This window comes from Lissotriton helveticus, chromosome 8 (assembly GCF_964261635.1).
Source record: "Lissotriton helveticus chromosome 8, aLisHel1.1, whole genome shotgun sequence".
In the NCBI taxonomy this organism is placed as follows: Eukaryota; Metazoa; Chordata; class Amphibia; order Caudata; family Salamandridae; genus Lissotriton; species Lissotriton helveticus.
In genome coordinates this window covers 880137999-880160319 of record NC_136069.1, presented here as the reverse complement: position 1 = coordinate 880160319, position 22321 = coordinate 880137999, and positions in this window count along the sequence as shown.

Genomic DNA, 22321 nt, shown 5'->3' with positions numbered 1-22321 from the left:
AAGGTAGTCTTTTTGGCCAAAACGTGCTAGATTTCACTGGGAAATTGAGGTGCGAGCATGTTGCGTTTTGCGCTGTTTCATGTCGCAGCCACTATGCCTACCCACGCAAGTGAGGTACCATTTTTTTGGGGAGACCTGGGGGAACGCTGGGTAGGTGAAAATGTGTTGATCCATGCAGATTCCAGGACTTTCCACCACAGAAATGTGAGGAAAATGTGTTTTTTTGTCAAATTTGTAGGTTTGCAAGGGATTCTGGGTAACAAAACCTGGGGGTAGGCAGACGAGTCACCCCATCCTGAATTTCCCTGGGTGTCTAGTTTTCAAAAATGTATAGGTTTACTAGGTTTCCCTAGGTGCTGGCAGAGCTACGGGGCAAAAACAAAAGGTAGTCTTTTTGGCCAAAACGTGCTAGATTGCACTGGGAAATTGAGGTGCGACCATGTTGCGTTTTGCGCTGTTTCATGTCGCAGCCACTATGCCTACCCACGCAAGTGAGGTACCATTTTTTTTGGGAGACCTGGGGGAACGCTGGGTGGGTGGAAATCTGTTGATCCGCGCAGATTCCAGAACTTTTCACCACAGAAATGTGCAGAAAATGTGTTTTGTTTGTCAAATTCTTAGGTTTGCAAGGGATTCTGGGTAACAAAACCTGGGGGTAGGCAGACGAGTCACCCCATCCTGAATTCCCCTGGGTGTCTAGTTTTCACAAATGTATAGGTTTGCTAGGTTTCCCTAGGTGCTGGCAGAGCTACGGTGCAAAAACAAAAGGTAGTCTTTTTGTCCAAAACGTGCTAGATTTCACTGGGAAATTGAGGTGCGACCATGTTGCGTTGTGCGCTGTTTCATGTCGCAGCCACTATGCCTACCCACGCAAGTGAGGTACCATTTTTTCGGGAGACCTGAGGGAACGCTGGGTGGGTGGAAATTTGTTGATCCACGCAGATTCCAGAACTTGCCACCACAGAAATGTGAGGAAAATGTGTTTTGTTTTCAAATTATTAGGTTTGCAAGGGATTCTGGGTAACAAAACCTGGGGGTAGGCAGACTAGTCACCCCATCCTAAATTCCCCTGGGTGTCTAGTTTTTAAAAATGTATAGGTTTGCTAGGTTTCCCTAGGTGCTTGCAGAGCTACGCCGCAAAAACAAAAGGTAGTCTTTTTGTCCAAAACGTGCTAGATTTCACAGGGAAATTGAGGTGCGACCATGTTGCGTTTTGCGCTGTTTCATGTTGCAGCCACTATGCCTACCCACGCAAGTGAGGTACCATTTTTTTCGGGAGACCTGGGGGAACGCTGGGTGGGTGGAAATTTGTTGATCCACGCAGATTCCAGAACTTTCCACCACAGAAATGTGAGGAAAATAAGTTTTTTTTTTCAAATTTTTAGGTTTCCAAGGGATTCTGGGTAACAAAACCTGGGGGTAGGCAGACGAGTCACCCCATCCTGAATTCCCCTGGGTGTCTAGTTTTCAAGAATGTATAGGTTCGCTAGGGTTCCCTAAGTTCAGGCAGAGCTACGGCGCAAAAACAAAAGGTAGTCTATTTGGCCAAAACGTGCTAGATTTCACTGGGAAATTGAGGTGCGACCATGTTGCGGTTTGCGCTGTTTCATGTCGCAGCCACTATGCCTACCCACGCAAGTGAGGTATCATTTTTTGGGGGAAACGCTGGTTGGGTGGACATTTGTTGATCCACGCAGATTCCAGAACTTTCCACCACAGAAATGTGAGGAAAATGTGTTTTTTTGGGTCAAATTTTTAGGTTTGCAAGGGATTCTGGGTAACAAAACCTGGGGGTAGGCAGACGAGTCACCCCATCCTGAATTTCCCTGGGTGTCTAGTTTTCAAAAATGTATAGATTTGCTAGGTTTCCCTAGGTTCTGGCAGAGCAACGGCGCAAAAACAAAAGGTAGTCTTTTTGGCCAAAACGTGCTAGATTTCACTGGGAAATTGAGGTGCGACCATGTTGCGTTTTGCGCTGTTTCATGTCGCAGCCACTATGCCTACCCACGCAAGTGAGGTTCCATTTTTTTTGGGAGACCTGGGGAAACGCTGAGTGGGTAGAAATTTGTTGATCCACGCAGATTCCAGAACTTTCCACCACAGAAATGTGAGGAAAATGTGTTTGTTTGTCAAATTTTTAGGTTTGCAAGGGATTCTGGGTAACAAAACCTGGGGGTAGGCAGACGAGTCACCCCATCCTGAATTTCCCTGGGTGTCTAGTTTTCACAAATGTATAGGTTTGCTAGGTTTCCCTAGGTGCTGGCAGAGCTACGGCGCAAAAACAAAAGGTAGTCTTTTTGTCCAAAACGTGCTAGATTTCACTGGGAAATTGAGTTGCGACCATGTTGCGTTTTGCGCTGTTTCATGTTGCAGCCACTATGCCTACCCACACAAGTGAGGTAGCATTTTTTTAGGGAGACCTGGGGGAACGCTGGGTGGGTGGGGATTTGTTGATCCACGCAGATTCCAGAACTTTCCACCACAGAAATGTGAGGAAAATGTGTTTTTTTTGTCATATTTTCAGGTTTGCAAGGGATTCTGGGTAACAAAACCTGGGGGTAGGCAGACGAGTCACCCCATCCTGAATTTCCCTGGGTGTCTAGTTTTAAAAAATGTATAGGTTTGCTAGGTTTCCCTAGGTGCTGGCAGAGCTACGGCGCAAAAACAAAAGGTAGTCTTTTTGGCCAAAACTTGCTAGATTTCACTGGGAAATTGAGGTGCGACCATGTTGCGTTTTGCGCTGTTTCATGTCGCAGCCACTATGCCTACCCACGCAAGTGAGGTACCATTTTTTTTGGGAGACCTGGGGGAACGCTGGGTAGGTGAAAATTTGTTGATCCACGCAGATTCCAGAACTTTCCACCGCAGAAATGTGAGGAAAATGTGTTTTTTTTGTCAAATTTTTAAGTTTGCAAGGGATTCTGGGTAACAAAACCTGGGGGTGGGCAGACGAGTCACCCCATCCTGAATTCCCCTGGGTGTCTAGTTTTCACAAATGTATAGGTTTGCTAGGTTTCCCTAGGTGCTGGCAGAGCTACGGTGCAAAAACAAAAGGTAGTCTTTTTGTCCAAAACGTGCTAGATTTCACTGGGAAATTGAGGTGCGACCATGTTGCGTTGTGCGATGTTTCATGTCGCAGCCACTATGCCTACCCACGCAAGTGAGGTACCATTTTTTTCGGGAGACCTGAGGGAACGCTGGGTGGGTGGAAATTTGTTGATCCACGCAGATTCCAGAACTTTCCACCACAGAAATGTGAGGAAAATTTGTTTTTTTGTCAAATTTTTAGGTTTGCAAGGGATTCTGGGTAACAAAACCTGGGGGTAGGCAGACGAGTCACCCCATCCTGAATTCCCCTGGGTGTCTAGTTTTAAAAATGTATAGGTTTGCTTGGTTTCCCTAGGTGCTGGCAGAGCTAGGGCGCCAAAACAAAAGGTAGTCTTTTTGTCCAAAAAGTGCAAGATTTCACTGGGAAATTGAGGTGCGACCATGTTGCGTTTTGCGCTGTTTCATGTCGCAGCCACTAAGCCTACCCACGCAAGGGAGGTACCATTTTTTTCGGGAGACCTGGGGGAACGCTGGGTGGGTAGAAATTTGTTGATCCACGCAGATTCCAGAACTTTCCTCCACAGAAATGTGAGGAAAATGTGTTTTTTTGTCAAATTTGTAGGTTTGCAAGGGATTCTGAGTAACAAAACCTGGGGGTAGGCAGACTAGTCACCCCATCCTGATTTCCCCTGGGTGTCTAGCTTTCAAAAATGTATAGGTTTGCTAGGTTTCCCTAGGTGCTGGCAGAGCTACGGCGCAAAAACAAAAGGTAGTCTTTTTGTCCAAAACGTGCTAGATTTCACTGGGAAATTGAGGTGCGACCATGTTGCGTTTTGCACTGTTTCATGTTGCAGCCACTATGCCTACCCACGCAAGTGAGGTACCATTTTTTTCGGGAGACCTGGGGGAACGCTGGGTGGGTGGAGATTTGTTGATCCACGCAGATTCCAGAACTTTCCACCACAGAAATGTGAAGAAAATGTGTTTTTTTTGTCAACTTTTTAGGTTTGCAAGGGATTCTGGGTAACAAAACCTGGGGGTAGGCAGACGAGTCACCCCATCCTGAATTCCCCTGGGTGTCTAGGTTTTAAAAAATGTATAGGTTTGCTAGGTTTCCCTAGGTGCTGGCAGAGCTACGGCACAAAAACAAAAGGTAGTCTTTTTGGCCAAAACGTGCTAGATTTCACTGGGAAATTGAGGTGCGACCTTGTTGCGTTTTGCGCTGTTTCATGTCGCAGCCACTATGCCTACCCACGCAAGTGAGGTACCATTTTTTTCGAGAGACCTGGGGGAACGCTGGGTGCATGGAAATTTGTTGATCCACGCAGATTCCAGAACTTTCCACCACAGAAATGTGAGGAAAATGTGTTTTTTTGGTCAAATTTTTAGGTTTGCAAGGGATTCTGGGTAACAAAACCTGGGGGTAGGCAGACGAGTCACCCCATCCTGAATTTCCCTGGGTGTCTAGTTTTCAAAAATGTATAGGTTTGCTAGGTTTCCTTAGGTGCTGTCAGAGATACGGCGCAAAAACAAAAGGTAGTCTTTTTGTCCAAAACGTGCTAGATTTCACTGGGAAATTGAGGTGCGACCATGTTATGTTTTGCGCTGTTTCATGTTGCAGCCACTATGCCTACCCACGCAAGTGAGGTAGCATTTTTTTCGGGAGACCTGGGGGAACGCTGGGTGGGTGGAGATTTGTTGATCCACGCAGATTCCAGAACTTTCCACCACAGAAATGTGAGGAAAATGTGTTTTTTTGTCAAATTTCTAGGTTTGCAAGGGATTCTGGGTAACAAAACCTCGGGGTAGGCAGACGAGTCACCCCATCCTGAATTTCCCTGGGTGTCTAGTTTTCAAAACTGTATAGGCTTGCTAGGTTTCCCTAGGTAGTGGCAGAGCTACGGCGCAAAAACAAAAGGTAGTCTTTTTAGCCAAAACGTGCTAGATTTCACTGGGAAATTGAGGTGCGACCATGTTGTGTTTTGCGCTGTTTCATGTCGCAGCCACTATGCCTACCCACGCAAGTGAGGTACCATTTTTTTCGGGAGACCTGGGGGAATGCTGGGTGGGTGGAGATTTGTTGATCCACGCAGATTCCAGAACTTTCCACCACAGAAATGTGAAGAAAATGTGGTTTTTTGGACAACTTTTTACGTTTGCAAGGGATTCTGGGTAACAAAACCTGGGGGTAGGCAGACGAGTCACCCCATCCTGAATTCCCCTGGGTGTCTAGGTTTCAAAAATTATAGGTTTGCTAGGTTTCCCTAGGTGCTGGCAGAGCTACGGCGCAAAAACAAAAGGTAGTCTTTTTGGCCAAAACGTGCTAGATTTCACTGGGAAATTGAGGTGCGATCATGTTGCGTTTTGCGCTGTTTCATGTCGCAGTCACTATGCCTAACCACGCAAGTGAGGTACCATTTTTTTCGGGAGACCTGGGGGAACGCTGGGTGGGTGGAAATTTGTTGATCCACGCAGATTCCAGAACTTTCCACCACAGAAATGTGAGGAAAATGTGTTTTTTTTGTCAAATATTTAGGTTTTCAAGAGATTCTGGGTAACAAAACATGGGGGTAGGCAGACGAGTCACCCCATCCTGAATTCCCCTGGGTGTCTAGGTTTCAAAAATGTATAGGTTTGCTAGGTTTCCCTAGGTGCTGGCATAGCTACGGCGCAAAAACAAAAGGTAGTCTTTTTGGCCAAAACGTGCTAGATTTCACTGGGAAATTGAGGTGCGACCTTGTTGCGTTTTGCGCTGTTTCATGTCGCAGCCACTATGCCTACCCACGCAAGTGAGGTACCATTTTTTTCGGGAGACCTGGGGGAACGCTGGGTGGGTGGAGATTTGTTGATCCACGCAGATTCCAGAACTTTCCACCACAGAAATGTGAGGAAAATGTAATTTTTTTGTCAAATGTTTAGGCTTGCAAGGGATTCTGGGTAACACAACCTGGGGGTAGGCAGACGAGTCACCCCATCCTGAATTTCCCTGGGTGTCTAGCTTTCAAAAATGTATAGGGTTGCCAGGTTTCCTAGGTGCTGGCAGAGCTACGGCGCAAAAACAAAAGGAAGTCTTTTTGGCCAAAACATGCTAGATTTCACTGGGAAATTGAGGTGCGACCATGTTGCGTTTTGCGCTGTTTTCATGTCGCAGCCACTATGCCTACCCACGCAAGTGAGGTACCATTTTTTTCGGGAGACCTGGGGGAACGCTGGGTGGGTGGAAATTTGTTGATCCACGCAGATTCCAGAACTTTCCACCACAGAAATGTGAGGAAAATGTGATTTTTTGGTCAAATTATTAGGTTTGCAAGGGATTCTGGGTAACAAAACCTGGGGGTAGGCAGACGAGTCACCCTATCCTGAATTCCCCTGGGTGTCTAGCTTTCAGGAATTATAGGTTTGCTAGGTTTCCCTAGGTGCTGGCAGAGCTAAGGCGCAAAAATAAAAGGTAGTCTTTTTGTCGAAAACGTGCTAGATTTCACTGGGAAATTGAGGTGCGACCATGTTGCGTTTTGCGCTGTTTCATGTCGCAGCCACTATGCCTACCCACGCAAGTGAGGTACCATTTTTTTGGGGAGACCGGGGGGAATGCTGGGTGGGTGGAAATTTGTTGATCCACGCAGATTCCAGAACTTTCCACCACAGAAATGTGAGGAAAATGTGTTTTTTTTGGTCAAATGTTTAGGTTTGCAAGGGATTCTGGGTAACAAAACCTGGGGGTAGGCAGACAAGTCACCCCATCCTGAATTCCCCTGGGTGTCTAGTTTTAAAAAATGTATAGGTTTGCTAGTTTTCCCTAGGTGCTGGCAGAGCTAGGGCGCAAAAACAAAAGGTAGTCTTTTTGTCCAAAAAGTGCAAGATTTCACTGGGAAATTGAGGTGCGACCATGTTGCGTTTTGCGCTGTTTCATGTCGCAGCCACTATGCCTACCCACGCAAGTGAGGTACCATTTTTTTCGGGAGACCTGGGGGAACGGTGGGTGGGTGGAAATTTGTTGATCCACGCAGATTCCAGAACTTTCCTCCACAAAAATGTGAGGAAAATGTGTTTTTTTGTCAAATTTGTAGGTTTGCAAGGGATTCTGAGTAACAAAACCTGGGGGTAGGCAGACTAGTTACCCCATCCTGATTTCCCCTGGGTGTCTAGTTTTCAAAAATGTATAGGTTTGCTAGGTTTCCCTAGGTGCTGGCAGAGCTACGGCGCAAAAACAAAAGGTAGTCTTTTTTTCCAAAACGTGCTGGATTTCACTGGGAAATTGAGGTGCGACCATGTTGCGTTGTGCGCTGTTTCATGTCGCAGCCACTATGCCTATCCACGCAAGTGAGGTACCATTTTTTTGGGGAGACCTGGTGGCACGCTGGGTGGGTGGAAATTTGTTGATCCACGCAGATTCCAGAACTTTCCACCACAGAAATGTGAGGAAAATGTGTTTTTTTTGTCAAATATTTAGGTTTGCAAGGGATTCTGGGTAACAAAACCTGGGGGTAGGCAGACGAGTCACCCCATCCTGAATTCCCATGGGTGTCTAGTTTTCAAAAATGTATAGGTTTGCTAGGTTTCCCTAGGTGCTGGCAGAGCTACGGCGCAAAAACAAAAGGTAGTCTTTTTGTCCAAAACGTGCTAGATTTCACTGGGAAATTGAGGTGCGACCATGTTGCGTTTTGCGCTGTTTCATGTCGCAGCCACTATGCCTACCCACGCAAGTGAGGTACCATCTTTTTTGGGAGACCTGGGGGCACGCTGGGTGGGTGGAAATTTTTTGATCCACGCAGATTCCAGAACTTTCCACCACAGAAATGTGAGGAAAATGTGTTTTTTTTGGTCAAATGTTTAGGTTTGCAAGGGATTCTGGGTAACAAAACCTGGGGGTAGGCAGACAAGTCACCCCATCCTGAATTCCCCTGGGTGTCTAGTTTTAAAAAATGTATAGGTTTGCTAGTTTTCCCTAGGTGCTGGCAGAGCTAGGGCGCAAAAACAAAAGGTAGTCTTTTTGTCCAAAAAGTGCAAGATTTCACTGGGAAATTGAGGTGCGACCATGTTGCGTTTTGCGCTGTTTCATGTCGCAGCCACTATGCCTACCCACGCAAGTGAGGTACCATTTTTTTCGGGAGACCTGGGGGAACGGTGGGTGGGTGGAAATTTGTTGATCCACGCAGATTCCAGAACTTTCCACCACAGAAATGTGAGGAAAATGTGTTTTTTTTGTCAAATATTTAGGTTTGCAAGGGATTCTGGGTAACAAAACCTGGGGGTAGGCAGACGAGTCACCCCATCCTGAATTCCCATGGGTGTCTAGTTTTCAAAAATGTATAGGTTTGCTAGGTTTCCCTAGGTGCTGGCAGAGCTACGGTGCAAAAACGAAAGGTAGTCTTTTTGTCCAAAACGTGCTAGATTTCACTGGGAAATTGAGGTGCGACCATGTTGCGTTTTGTGCTGTTTCATGTCGCAGCCACTATGCCTACCCACGCAAGTGAGGTACCATCTTTTTCGGGAGACCTGGGGGCACGCTGGGTGGGTGGAAATTTGTTGATCCACGCAGATTCCAGAACATTCCACCTCAGAAATGTGAGGAAAATGTGTTTTTTTGGTCAAATTTTTAGGTTTGCAAGGGATTCTGGGTAACAAAACCTCAGGGTAGGCAGACGAGTCACCCCATCCTGAATTCCCCTGGGTGTCTAGTTTTCAAAAATGTATAGGTTTGCTAGGTTTCCCTAGGTGCTGGCAGAGCTACGGCGCAAAAACAAAAGGTAGTCTTTTTGTCCAAAACGTGCTAGATTTCACTGGGAAATTGAGGTGCGACCATGTTGCGTTGTGCGCTGTTTCATGTCGCAGCCACTATGCCTATCCACGCAAGTGAGGTACCATTTTTTTTGGGAGACCTGGGGGCACGCTGGGTGGGTGGAAATTTGTTGATCCACGCAGATTCCAGAACTTTCCACCACAGAAATGTGAGGAAAATGTGTTTTTTTTTGTCAAATTTTTAGGTTTGCAAGGGATTCTGGGTAACAAAACCTGGGGGTAGGCAGACGAGTCACCCCATCCTGAATTCCCATGGGTGTCTAGTTTTCAAAAATGTATAGGTTTGCTAGGTTTCCCTAGGTGCTGGCAGAGCTACGGCGCAAAAACAAAAGGTAGTCTTTTTGTCCAAAACGTGCTAGATTTCACTGGGAAATTGAGGTGCGACCATGTTGCGTTTTGCGCTGTTTCATGTCGCAGCCACTATGCCTACCCATGCAAGTGAGGTACCATCTTTTTCGGGAGACCTGGGGGCACGCTGGGTGGGTGGAAATTTTTTGATCCACGCAGATTCCAGAACTTTCCACCACAGAAATGTGAGGAAAATGTGTTTTTTTTGGTCAAATGTTTAGGTTTGCAAGGGATTCTGGGTAACAAAACCTGGGGGTAGGCAGACAAGTCACCCCATCCTGAATTCCCCTGGGTGTCTAGTTTTAAAAAATGTATAGGTTTGCTAGTTTTCCCTAGGTGCTGGCAGAGCTAGGGCGCAAAAACAAAAGGTAGTCTTTTTGTCCAAAAAGTGCAAGATTTCACTGGGAAATTGAGGTGCGACCATGTTGCGTTTTGCGCTGTTTCATGTCGCAGCCACTATGCCTACCCACGCAAGTGAGGTACCATTTTTTTCGGGAGACCTGGGGGAACGGTGGGTGGGTGGAAATTTGTTGATCCACGCAGATTCCAGAACTTTCCTCCACAGAAATGTGAGGAAAATGTGTTTTTTTGTCAAATTTGTAGGTTTGCAAGGGATTCTGAGTAACAAAACCTGGGGGTAGGCAGACTAGTTACCCCATCCTGATTTCCCCTGGGTGTCTAGTTTTCAAAAATGTATAGGTTTGCTAGGTTTCCCTAGGTGCTGGCAGAGCTACGGCGCAAAAACAAAAGGTAGTCTTTTTTTCCAAAACGTGCTGGATTTCACTGGGAAATTGAGGTGCGACCATGTTGCGTTGTGCGCTGTTTCATGTCGCAGCCACTATGCCTATCCACGCAAGTGAGGTACCATTTTTTTTGGGAGACCTGGTGGCACGCTGGGTGGGTGGAAATTTGTTGATCCACGCAGATTCCAGAACTTTCCACCACAGAAATGTGAGGAAAATGTGTTTTTTTTGTCAAATATTTAGGTTTGCAAGGGATTCTGGGTAACAAAACCTGGGGGTAGGCAGACGAGTCACCCCATCCTGAATTCCCATGGGTGTCTAGTTTTCAAAAATGTATAGGTTTGCTAGGTTTCCCTAGGTGCTGGCAGAGCTACGGCGCAAAAACGAAAGGTAGTCTTTTTGTCCAAAACGTGCTAGATTTCACTGGGAAATTGAGGTGCGACCATGTTGCGTTTTGTGCTGTTTCATGTCGCAGCCACTATGCCTACCCACGCAAGTGAGGTACCATCTTTTTCGGGAGACCTGGGGGCACGCTGGGTGGGTGGAAATTTGTTGATCCACGCAGATTCCAGAACATTCCACCTCAGAAATGTGAGGAAAATGTGTTTTTTTGGTCAAATTTTTAGGTTTGCAAGGGATTCTGGGTAACAAAACCTCAGGGTAGGCAGACGAGTCACCCCATCCTGAATTCCCCTGGGTGTCTAGTTTTCAAAAATGTATAGGTTTGCTAGGTTTCCCTAGGTGCTGGCAGAGCTACGGCGCAAAAACAAAAGGTAGTCTTTTTGTCCAAAACGTGCTAGATTTCACTGGGAAATTGAGGTGCGACCATGTTGCGTTGTGCGCTGTTTCATGTCGCAGCCACTATGCCTATCCACGCAAGTGAGGTACCATTTTTTTTGGGAGACCTGGGGGCACGCTGGGTGGGTGGAAATTTGTTGATCCACGCAGATTCCAGAACTTTCCACCACAGAAATGTGAGGAAAATGTGTTTTTTTTTGTCAAATTTTTAGGTTTGCAAGGGATTCTGGGTAACAAAACCTGGGGGTAGGCAGACGAGTCACCCCATCCTGAATTCCCATGGGTGTCTAGTTTTCAAAAATGTATAGGTTTGCTAGGTTTCCCTAGGTGCTGGCAGAGCTACGGCGCAAAAACAAAAGGTAGTCTTTTTGTCCAAAACGTGCTAGATTTCACTGGGAAATTGAGGTGCGACCATGTTGCGTTTTGCGCTGTTTCATGTCGCAGCCACTATGCCTACCCACGCAAGTGAGGTACCATCTTTTTCGGGAGACCTGGGGGCACGCTGGGTGGGTGGAAATTTTTTGATCCACGCAGATTCCAGAACTTTCCACCACAGAAATGTGAGGAAAATGTGTTTTTTGGTCACATTTTTAGGTTTGCAAGGGATTCTGGGTAACAAAACCTGAGGGTAGGCAGACGAGTCACCCCATCCTGAATTCCCATGTGTGTCTAGTTTTCAAATATGTATAGGTTTGCTAGGTTTCCCTAGGTGCTGGCAGAGCTACGGCGCAAAAACAAAAGGTAGTCTTTTTGTCCAAAACGTGCTAGATTTCACTGGGAAATTGAGGTGCGACCATGTTGCGTTTTGCGCTGTTTCATGTCACAGCCACTATGCCTACCCACGCAAGTGAGGTACAATTTTTTTCGGGAGACCTGGGGCACGCTGGGTGGGTGGAAATTTGTTGGTCCACGCAGATTCCAGAACTTTCCACCACAGAAATGTGAGGAAAATGTGTTTTTTTGGTCAAATCTTTAGGTTTGCAAGGGATTCTGGGTAACAAAACCTGGGGGTAGGCAGATGAGTCACCCCATCCTGAATTCCCCAGGGTGTCTAGTTTTCAAAAATGTATAGGTTTGCTCGGTTTCCCTAGGTGCTGGCAGAGCTACGACGCAAAAACAAAAGGTAGTCTTTTTGTCCAAAACGTGCTAGATTTCACTGGGAAATTGAGGTGCGACCATGTTGCGTTTTGCGCTATTTCATGTCGCAGCCACTATGCCTACCCACGCAAGTGAGGTACCATTTTTTTCGGGAGACCTGGGGGAACGCTGGGTGGGTGGAAATTTGTTGATCCACGCAGATTCCAGAACTTTCCACCACAGAAATGTGGGGAAAATAAGTTTTTTTTGTCAAATTTTTAGGTTTGCAAGGGATTCTGGGTAACAAAATCTGGGGGTAGGCAAACGAGTCACCTCATCCTGAATTCCCCTGGGTGTCTAGTTTTCAAGAATGTATAGTTTCGCTAGGTTTCCCTAAGTTCTGGCAGAGCTACGGCGCAAAAACAAAAGGTAGTCTTTTTGTCCAAAACGTGCTAGATTTCACTGGGAAATTGAGGTGCGACCATGTTGCGTTTTGCGCTGTTTCATGTCGCAGCCACTATGCCTACCCACGCAAGTGAGGTACCATCTTTTTCGGGAGACCTGGGGGCACGCTGGGTGGGTGGAAATTTGTTGATCCACGCAGATTCCAGAACTTTCCACCACAGAAATGTGAGGAAAATGTGTTTTTTTGGTCAAATTTTTAGGTTTGCAAGGGATTCTGGGTAACAAAACCTGAGGGTAGGCAGACAAGTCACCCCATCCTGAATTTCCATGGGTGTCTAGTTTTCAAAAATGTATAGGTTTGCTAGGTTTCCCTAGGTGCTGGCAGAGCTACGGCGCAAAAACAAAAGGTAGTCTTTTTGTCCAAAATGTGCTAGATTTCACTGGGAAATTGAGGTGCGACCATGTTGCGTTTTGCGCTGTTTCATGTCGCAGCCACTATGCCTACCCACGCAAGTGAGGTACCATTTTTTTCGGGAGACCTGGGGGAACGGTGGGTGGGTGGAAATTTGTTGATCCACGCAGATTCCAGAACTTTCCTCCACAGAAATGTGAGGAAAATGTGTTTTTTTGTCAAATTTGTAGGTTTGCAAGGGATTCTGAGTAACAAAACCTGGGGGTAGGCAGACTAGTTACCCCATCCTGATTTCCCCTGGGTGTCTAGTTTTCAAAAATGTATAGGTTTGCTAGGTTTCCCTAGGTGCTGGCAGAGCTACGGCGCAAAAACAAAAGGTAGTCTTTTTTTCCAAAACGTGCTAGATTTCACTGGGAAATTGAGGTGCGACCATGTTGCGTTGTGCGCTGTTTCATGTCGCAGCCACTATGCCTATCCACGCAAGTGAGGTACCATTTTTTTTGGGAGACCTGGGGGCACGCTGGGTGGGTGGAAATTTGTTGATCCACGCAGATTCCAGAACTTTCCACCACAGAAATGTGAGGAAAATGTGTTTTTTTTTTGTCAAATTTTTAGGTTTGCAAGGGATTCTGGGTAACAAAACCTGGGGGTAGGCAGACGAGTCACCCCATCCTGAATTCCCATGGGTGTCTAGTTTTCAAAAATGTATAGGTTTGCTAGGTTTCCCTAGGTGCTGGCAGAGCTACGGCGCAAAAACAAAAGGTAGTCTTTTTGTCCAAAACGTGCTAGATTTCACTGGGAAATTGAGGTGCGACCATGTTGCGTTTTGCGCTGTTTCATGTCGCAGCCACTATGCCTACCCACGCAAGTGAGGTACCATCTTTTTCGGGAGACCTGGGGGCACGCTGGGTGGGTGGAAATTTGTTGATCCACGCAGATTCCAGAACTTTCCACCACAGAAATGTGAGGAAAATGTGTTTTTTGGTCACATTTTTAGGTTTGCAAGGGATTCTGGGTAACAAAACCTGAGGGTAGGCAGACGAGTCACCCCATCCTGAATTCCCATGTGTGTCTAGTTTTCAAATATGTATAGGTTTGCTAGGTTTCCCTAGGTGCTGGCAGAGCTACGGCGCAAAAACAAAAGGTAGTCTTTTTGTCCAAAACGTGCTAGATTTCACTGGGAAATTGAGGTGCGACCATGTTGCGTTTTGCGCTGTTTCATGTCGCAGCCACTATGCCTACCCACGCAAGTGAGGTACCATTTTTTTCGGGAGACCTGGGGCACGCTGGGTGGGTTGAAATTTGTTGGTCCACGCAGATTCCAGAACTTTCCACCACAGAAATGTGAGGAAAATGTGTTTTTTTGGTCAAATCTTTAGGTTTGCAAGGGATTCTGGGTAACAAAACCTGGGGGTAGGCAGATGAGTCACCCCATCCTGAATTCCCCAGGGTGTCTAGTTTTCAAAAATGTATAGGTTTGCTCGGTTTCCCTAGGTGCTGGCAGAGCTACGACGCAAAAACAAAAGGTAGTCTTTTTGTCCAAAACGTGCTAGATTTCACTGGGAAATTGAGGTGCGACCATGTTGCGTTTTGCGCTATTTCATGTCGCAGCCACTATGCCTACCCACGCAAGTGAGGTACCATTTTTTTCGGGAGACCTGGGGGAACGCTGGGTGGGTGGAAATTTGTTGATCCACGCAGATTCCAGAACTTTCCACCACAGAAATGTGGGGAAAATAAGTTTTTTTGTCAAATTTTTAGGTTTGCAAGGGATTCTGGGTAACAAAACCTGGGGGTAGGCAAACGAGTCACCTCATCCTGAATTCCCCTGGGTGTCTAGTTTTCAAGAATGTATAGTTTCGCTAGGTTTCCCTAAGTTCTGGCAGAGCTACGGCGCAAAAACAAAAGGTAGTCTTTTTGTCCAAAACGTGCTAGATTTCACTGGGAAATTGAGGTGCGACCATGTTGCGTTTTGCGCTGTTTCATGTCGCAGCCACTATGCCTACCCACGCAAGTGAGGTACCATCTTTTTCGGGAGACCTGGGGGCACGCTGGGTGGGTGGAAATTTGTTGATCCACGCAGATTCCAGAACTTTCCACCACAGAAATGTGAGGAAAATTTGTTTTTTTGGTCAAATTTTTAGGTTTGCAAGGGATTCTGGGTAACAAAACCTGAGGGTAGGCAGACAAGTCACCCCATCCTGAATTTCCATGGGTGTCTAGTTTTCAAAAATGTATAGGTTTGCTAGGTTTCCCTAGGTGCTGGCAGAGCTACGGCGCAAAAACAAAAGGTAGTCTTTTTGTCCAAAACGTGCTAGATTTCACTGGGAAATTGAGGTGCGACCATGTTGCGTTTTGCGCTGTTTCATGTCGTAGCCACTATGCCTACCCACGCAAGTGAGGTACCATTTTTTTCGGGAGACCTGGGGCACGCTGGGTGGGTGGAAATTTGTTGATCCACGCAGATTCCAGAACTTTCCACCACAGAAATGTGAGGAAAATGTGTTTTTTTGGTCAAATCTTTAGGTTTGCAAGGGATTCTGGGTAACAAAACCTGGGGGTAGGCAGACGAGTCACCCCATCCTGAATTCCCCTGGGTGTCTAGTTTTCAAAAATGTATAGGTTTGCTCTGTTTCCCTAGGTGCTGGCAGAGCTAGGGCGCCAAAACAAAAGGTAGTCTTTTTGTCCAAAAAGTGCAAGATTTCACTGGGAAATTGAGGTGCGACCATGTTGCGTTTTGCGCTGTTTCATGTCGCAGCCACTAAGCCTACCCACGCAAGGGAGGTACCATTTTTTTCGGGAGACCTGGGGGAACGCTGGGTGGGTAGAAATTTGTTGATCCACGCAGATTCCAGAACTTTCCTCCACAGAAATGTGAGGAAAATGTGTTTTTTTGTCAAATTTGTAGGTTTGCAAGGGATTCTGAGTAACAAAACCTGGGGGTAGGCAGACTAGTCACCCCATCCTGATTTCCCCTGGGTGTCTAGCTTTCAAAAATGTATAGGTTTGCTAGGTTTCCGTAGGTGCTGGCAGAGCTACGGCGCAAAAACAAAAGGTAGTCTTTTTGTCCAAAACGTGCTAGATTTCACTGGGAAATTGAGGTGCGACCATGTTGCGTTTTGCGCTGTTTCATGTTGCAGCCACTATGCCTACCCACGCAAGTGAGGTACCATTTTTTTTGGGAGACCTGGGGGAATGCTGGGTGGGTGGAAATTTGTTGATCCACGCAGATTCCAGAACTTTCCACCACAGAAATGTGAGGAAAATGTGTTTTTTGGTCAAATTTCTATGTTTGCAAGGGATTCTGGGTAACAAAACCTGGGGGTAGGCAGACGAGTCACCCCATCCTGAATTTCCCTGGGTGTCTAGTTTTCAAAAATGTATAGGTTTGCTAGGTTTCCCTAGGTGCTGGCAGACCTACGGCGCAAAAACAAAAGGTAGTCTTTTTAGCCAAAACGTGCTAGATTTCATTGGGAAATTGAGGTGCGACCATGTTGCGTTTTGCACTGTTTCATGTTGCAGCCACTATGCCTACCCACGCAAGTGAGGTACCATTTTTTTCGGGAGACCTGGGGGAACGCTGGGTGGGTGGAGATTTGTTGATCCACGCAGATTCCAGAACTTTCCACCACAGAAATGTGAAGAAAATGTGTTTTTTTTGTCAACTTTTTAGGTTTGCAAGGGATTCTGGGTAACAAAACCTGGGGGTAGGCAGACGAGTCACCCCATCCTGAATTCCCCTGGGTGTCTAGGTTTTAAAAAATGTATAGGTTTGCTAGGTTTCCCTAGGTGCTGGCAGAGCTACGGCACAAAAACAAAAGGTAGTCTTTTTGGCCAAAACGTGCTAGATTTCACTGGGAAATTGAGGTGCGACCTTGTTGCGTTTTGCGCTGTTTCATGTCGCAGCCACTATGCCTACCCACGCAAGTGAGGTACCATTTTTTTCGAGAGACCTGGGGGAACGCTGGGTGCATGGAAATTTGTTGATCCACGCAGATTCCAGAACTTTCCACCACAGAAATGTGAGGAAAATGTGTTTTTTTGGTCACATTTTTAGGTTTGCAAGGGATTCTGGGTAACAAAACCTGGGGGTAGGCAGACGAGTCACCCCATCCTGAATTTCCCTGGGTGTCTAGTTTTCAAAAATGTATAGGTTTGCTAGGTTTCCTTAGGTGCTGTCAGAGCTACGGCGCAAAAACAAAAGGTAGTCTTTTTGTCCAAAACGTGCTAGATTTCACTGGGAAATTGAGGTGCGACCATGTTATGTTTTGCGCTGTTTCATATTGCAGCCACTATGCCTACCCACGCAAGTGAGGTAGCATTTTTTTCGGGAGACCTGGGGGAACGCTGGGTGGGTGGAGATTTGTTGATCCACGCAGATTCCAGAACTTTCCACCACAGAAATGTGAGGAAAATGTGTTTTTTTGTCAAATTTCTAGGTTTGCAAGGGATTCTGGGTAACAAAACCTCGGGGTAGGCAGACGAGTCACCCCATCCTGAATTTCCCTGGGTGTCTAGTTTTCAAAACTGTATAGGCTTGCTAGGTTTCCCTAGGTAGTGGCAGAGCTACGGCGCAAAAACAAAAGGTAGTCTTTTTAGCCAAAACGTGCTAGATTTCACTGGGAAATTGAGGTGCGACCATGTTGTGTTTTGCGCTGTTTCATGTCGCAGCCACTATGCCTACCCACGCAAGTGAGGTACCATTTTTTTTGGGAGACCTGGGGGAACGCTGGGTGGGTAGAAATTTGTTGATCCATGCAGATTCCAGAACTTTCCACCACAGAAATGTGAGGAAAATGTGTTTTTTTTGTCAAATTTTTAGGTATGCAAGGGATTCTGGGTAACAAAACCTGGGGGTAGGCAGACGAGTCACCCCATCCTGAAATCCCCTGGGTGTCTAGTTTTCAAAAATTATAGGTTTGCTAGGTTTCCCTAGGTGCTGGCAGAGCTACGGCGCAAAAACAAAAGGTAGTCTTTTTGGCCAAAACGTGCTAGATTTCACTGGGAAATTGAGGTGCGACCATGTTGCGTTTTGCGCTGTTTCATGTCGCAGTCACTATGCCTACCCACGCAAGTGAGGTACCATTTTTTTCGGGAGACCTGGGGGAACGCTGGGTGGGTGGAGATTTGTTGATCCACGCAGATTCCAGAACTTTCCACCACAGAAATGTGAAGAGAATGTGGTTTTTTTGACAACTTTTTAGGTTTGCAAGGGATTCTGGGTAACAAAACCTGGGGGTAGGCAGACGAGTCACCCCATCCTGAATTCCCCTGGGTGTCTAGGTTTCAAAAATGTATAGGTTTGCTAGGTTTCCCTAGGTGCTGGCATAGCTACGGCGCAAAAACAAAAGGTAGTCTTTTTGGCCAAAACGTGCTAGATTTCACTGGGAAATTGAGGTGCGACCTTGTTGCGTTTTGCGCTGTTTCATGTCGCAGCCACTATGCCTACCCACGCAAGTGAGGTACCATTTTTTTCGGGAGACCTGGGGGAACGCTGGGTGGGTGGAAATTTGTTGATCCACGCAGATCCCAGAACTTTCCACCACAGAAATGTGAGGAAAATGTGTTTTTTTTGTCAAATATTTAGGTTTTCAAGGGATTCTGGGTAACAAAACCTGGGGGTAGGCAGACGAGTCACCCCATCCTGAATTTCCCTGGGTGTCTAGGTTTCAAAAATGTATAGGTTTGCTAGGTTTCCCTAGGTGCTGGCAGAGCTACGGCGCAAAAACAAAAGGTAGTCTTTTTGGCCAAAACATGCTAGATTTCACTGGGAAATTGAGGTGCGACCATGTTGCGTTTTGCGCTGTTTCATGTTGCAGCCACTATGCCTACCCACGCAAGTGAGGTAGCATTTTTTTCGGGAAACCTGGGGGAACGCTGGGTGGGTGGAGATTTGTTGATCCACGCAGATTCCAGAACTTTCCACCACAGAAATGTGAGGAAAATGTAATTTTTTTGTCAAATGTTTAGGTTTGCAAGGGATTCTGGGTAACACAACCTGGGGGTAGGCAGACGAGTCACCCCATCCTGAATTTCCCTGGGTGTCTAGGTTTCAAAAATGTATAGGGTTGCCAGGTTTCCTAGGTGCTGGCAGAGCTACGGCGCAAAAACAAAAGGAAGTCTTTTTGGCCAAAACATGCTAGATTTCACTGGGAAATTGAGGTGCGACCATGTTGCGTTTTGCGCTGTTTTCATGTCGCAGCCACTATGCCTACCCACGCAAGTGAGGTACCATTTTTTTCGGGAGACCTGGGGGAACGCTGGGTGGGTGGAAATTTGTTGATCCATGCAGATTCCAGAACTTTCCACCACAGAAATGTGAGGAAAATGTGTTTTTTTGGTCAAATTATTAGGTTTGCAAGGGATTCTGGGTAACAAAACCTGGGGGTAGGCAGACGAGTCACCCCATCCTGAATTCCCCTGGGTGTCTAGCTTTCAGGAATTATAGGTTTGCTAGGTTTCCCTAGGTGCTGGCAGAGCTAAGGCGCAAAAATAAAAGGTAGTCTTTTTGTCGAAAACGTGCTAGATTTCACTGGGAAATTGAGGTGCGACCATGTTGCGTTTTGCGCTGTTTCATGTCGCAGCCACTATGCCTACCCACGCAAGTGAGGTACCATTTTTTTGGGGAGACCTGGGGGAATGCTGGGTGGGTGGAAATTTGTTGATCCACGCAGATTCCAGAACTTTCCACCACAGAAATATGAGGAAAATGTGGTTTTTTTGGTCAAATGTTTAGGTTTGCAAGGGATTCTGAGTAACAAAACCTGGGGGTAGGCAGACTAGTTACCCCATCCTGATTTCCCCTGGGTGTCTAGTTTTCAAAAATGTATAGGTTTGCTAGGTTTCCCTAGGTGCTGGCAGAGCTACGGCGCAAAAACAAAAGGTAGTCTTTTTTTCCAAAACGTGCTAGATTTCACTGGGAAATTGAGGTGCGACCATGTTGCGTTGTGCGCTGTTTCATGTCGCAGCCACTATGCCTATCCACGCAAGTGAGGTACCATTTTTTTTGGGAGACCTGGGGGCACGCTGGGTGGGTGGAAATTTGTTGATCCACGCAGATTCCAGAACTTTCCACCACAGAAATGTGAGGAAAATGTGTTTTTTTTGTCAAATATTTAGGTTTGCAAGGGATTCTGGGTAACAAAACCTGGGGGTAGGCAGACGAGTCACCCCATCCTGAATTCCCATGGGTGTCTAGTTTTAAAAAATGTATAGGTTTGCTAGGTTTCCCTAGGTGCTGGCAGAGCTACGGCGCAAAAACGAAAGGTAGTCTTTTTGTCCAAAACGTGCTAGATTTCACTGGGAAATTGAGGTGCGACCATGTTGCGTTTTGCGCTGTTTCATGTCGCAGCCACTATGCCTACCCACGCAAGTGAGGTACCATCTTTTTCGGGAGACCTGGGGGCACGCTGGGTGGGTGGAAATTTGTTGATCCACGCAGATTCCAGAACATTCCACCACAGAAATGTGAGGAAAATGTGTTTTTTTGGTCAAATTTTTAGGTTTGCAAGGGATTCTGGGTAACAAAACCTCAGGGTAGGCAGACGAGTCACCCCATCCTGAATTCCCCTGGGTGTCTAGTTTTCAAAAATGTATAGGTTTGCTAGGTTTCCCTAGGTGCTGGCAGAGTTACGGCGCAAAAACAAAAGGTAGTCTTTTTGTCCAAAACGTGCTAGATTTCACTGGGAAATTGAGGTGCGACCATATTGCGTTGTGCGCTGTTTCATGTCGCAGCCACTATGCCTATCCACGCAAGTGAGGTACCATTTTTTTTGGGAGACCTGGGGGCACGCTGGGTGGGTGGAAATTTGTTGATCCATGCAGATTCCAGAACTTTCCACCACAGAAATGTGAGGAAAATGTGTTTTTTTTGGTCAAATTTTTAGGTTTGCAAGGGATTCTGGGTAACAAAACCTGGGGGTAGGCAGACGAGTCACCCCATCCTGAATTCCCATGGATGTCTAGTTTTCAAAAATGTATAGGTTTGCTAGGTTTCCCTAGGTTCTGGCAGAGCTACGGCGCAAAAACAAAAGGTAGTCTTTTTGTCCAAAACCTGCTAGATTTCACTGGGAAATTGAGGTGCGACCATGTTGCGTTTTGCGCTGTTTCATGTCGCAGCCACTATGCCTACCCACGCAAGTGAGGTACCATCTTTTTCGGGAGACCTGGGGGCACGCTGGGTGGGTGGAAATTTTTTGATCCACGCAGATTCCAGAACTTTCCACCACAGAAATGTGAGGAAAATGTGTTTTTTTGGTCAAATTTTTAGGTTTGCAAGGGATTCTGGGTAACAAAACCTGAGGGTAGGCAGACGAGTCACCCCATCCTGAATTCCCATGGGTGTCTAGTTTTCAAAAATGTATAGGTTTGCTAGGTTTCCCTAGGTGCTGGCAGAGCTACGGCACAAAAACAAAAGGTAGTCTTTTTGTCCAAAACTTGCTAGATTTCACTGGGAAATTGAGGTGCGACCATGTTGCGTTTTGCGCTGTTTCATGTCGCAGCCACTATGCCTACCCACGCAAGTGAGGTACCATTTTTTTCGGGAGACCTGGGGCACGCTGGGTGGGTGGAAATTTGTTGGTCCACGCAGATTCCAGAACTTTCCACCACAGAAATGTGAGGAAAATGTGTTTTTTTGGTCAAATCTTTAGGTTTGCAAGGGATTCTGGGTAACAAAACCTGGGGGTAGGCAGACGAGTCACCCCATCCTGAATTCCCCAGGGTGTCTAGTTTTCAAAAATGTATAGGTTTGCTCGGTTTCCCTAGGTGCTGGCAGAGCTACGACGCAAAAACAAAAGGTAGTCTTCTTGTCCAAAACGTGCTAGATTTCACTGGGAAATTGAGGTGCGACCATGTTGCGTTTTGCGCTATTTCATGTCGCAGCCACTATGCCTACCCACGCAAGTGAGGTACCATTTTTTTCGGGAGACCTGGGGGCACGCTGGGTGGGTGGAAATTTGTTGATCCACGTAGATTCCAGAACTTTCCACCACAGAAATGTGAGGAAAATGTGTTTTTTTGTCAAATTTTTAGGTTTGCAAGGGATTCTGGGTATCAAAACCTGGGGGTAGGCAGACGAGTCACCCCATCCTGAATTTCCCTGGGTGTCTAGTTTTCAAAAATGTATAGGTTTGCTAGGTTTCCCTAGGTGCTGGCACAGCTATGACGCAAAAACAAAAGGTAGTCTATTTGTCCAAAACGTGCTAGATTTCACTGGGAAATTGAGGTGCGACCATGTTGCGTTTTGCGCTGTTTCATGTTGCAGCCACTATGCCTACCCACGCAAGTGAGGTACCATTTTTTTCGGGAGACCTGGGGGAACGCTGGGTGGGTAGAAATTTGTTGATCCACGCAGATTCCAGAACTTTCCACCACAGAAATGTGGGGAAAATAAGTTTTTTTGGTCAAATTTTTAGGTTTGCAAGGGATTCTGGGTAACAAAACCTGGGGGTAGGCAAACGAGTCACCCCATCCTGAATTCCCCTGGGTGTCTAGTTTTCAAGAATGTATAGTTTCGCTAGGTTTCCCTAAGTTCTGGCAGAGCTACGGCGCAAAAACAAAAGGTAGTCTTTTTGTCCAAAACGTGCTAGATTTCACTGGGAAATTGAGGTGCGACCATGTTGCGTTTTGCGCTGTTTCATGTCGCAGCCACTATGCCTACCCACGCAAGTGAGGTACCATCTTTTTCGGG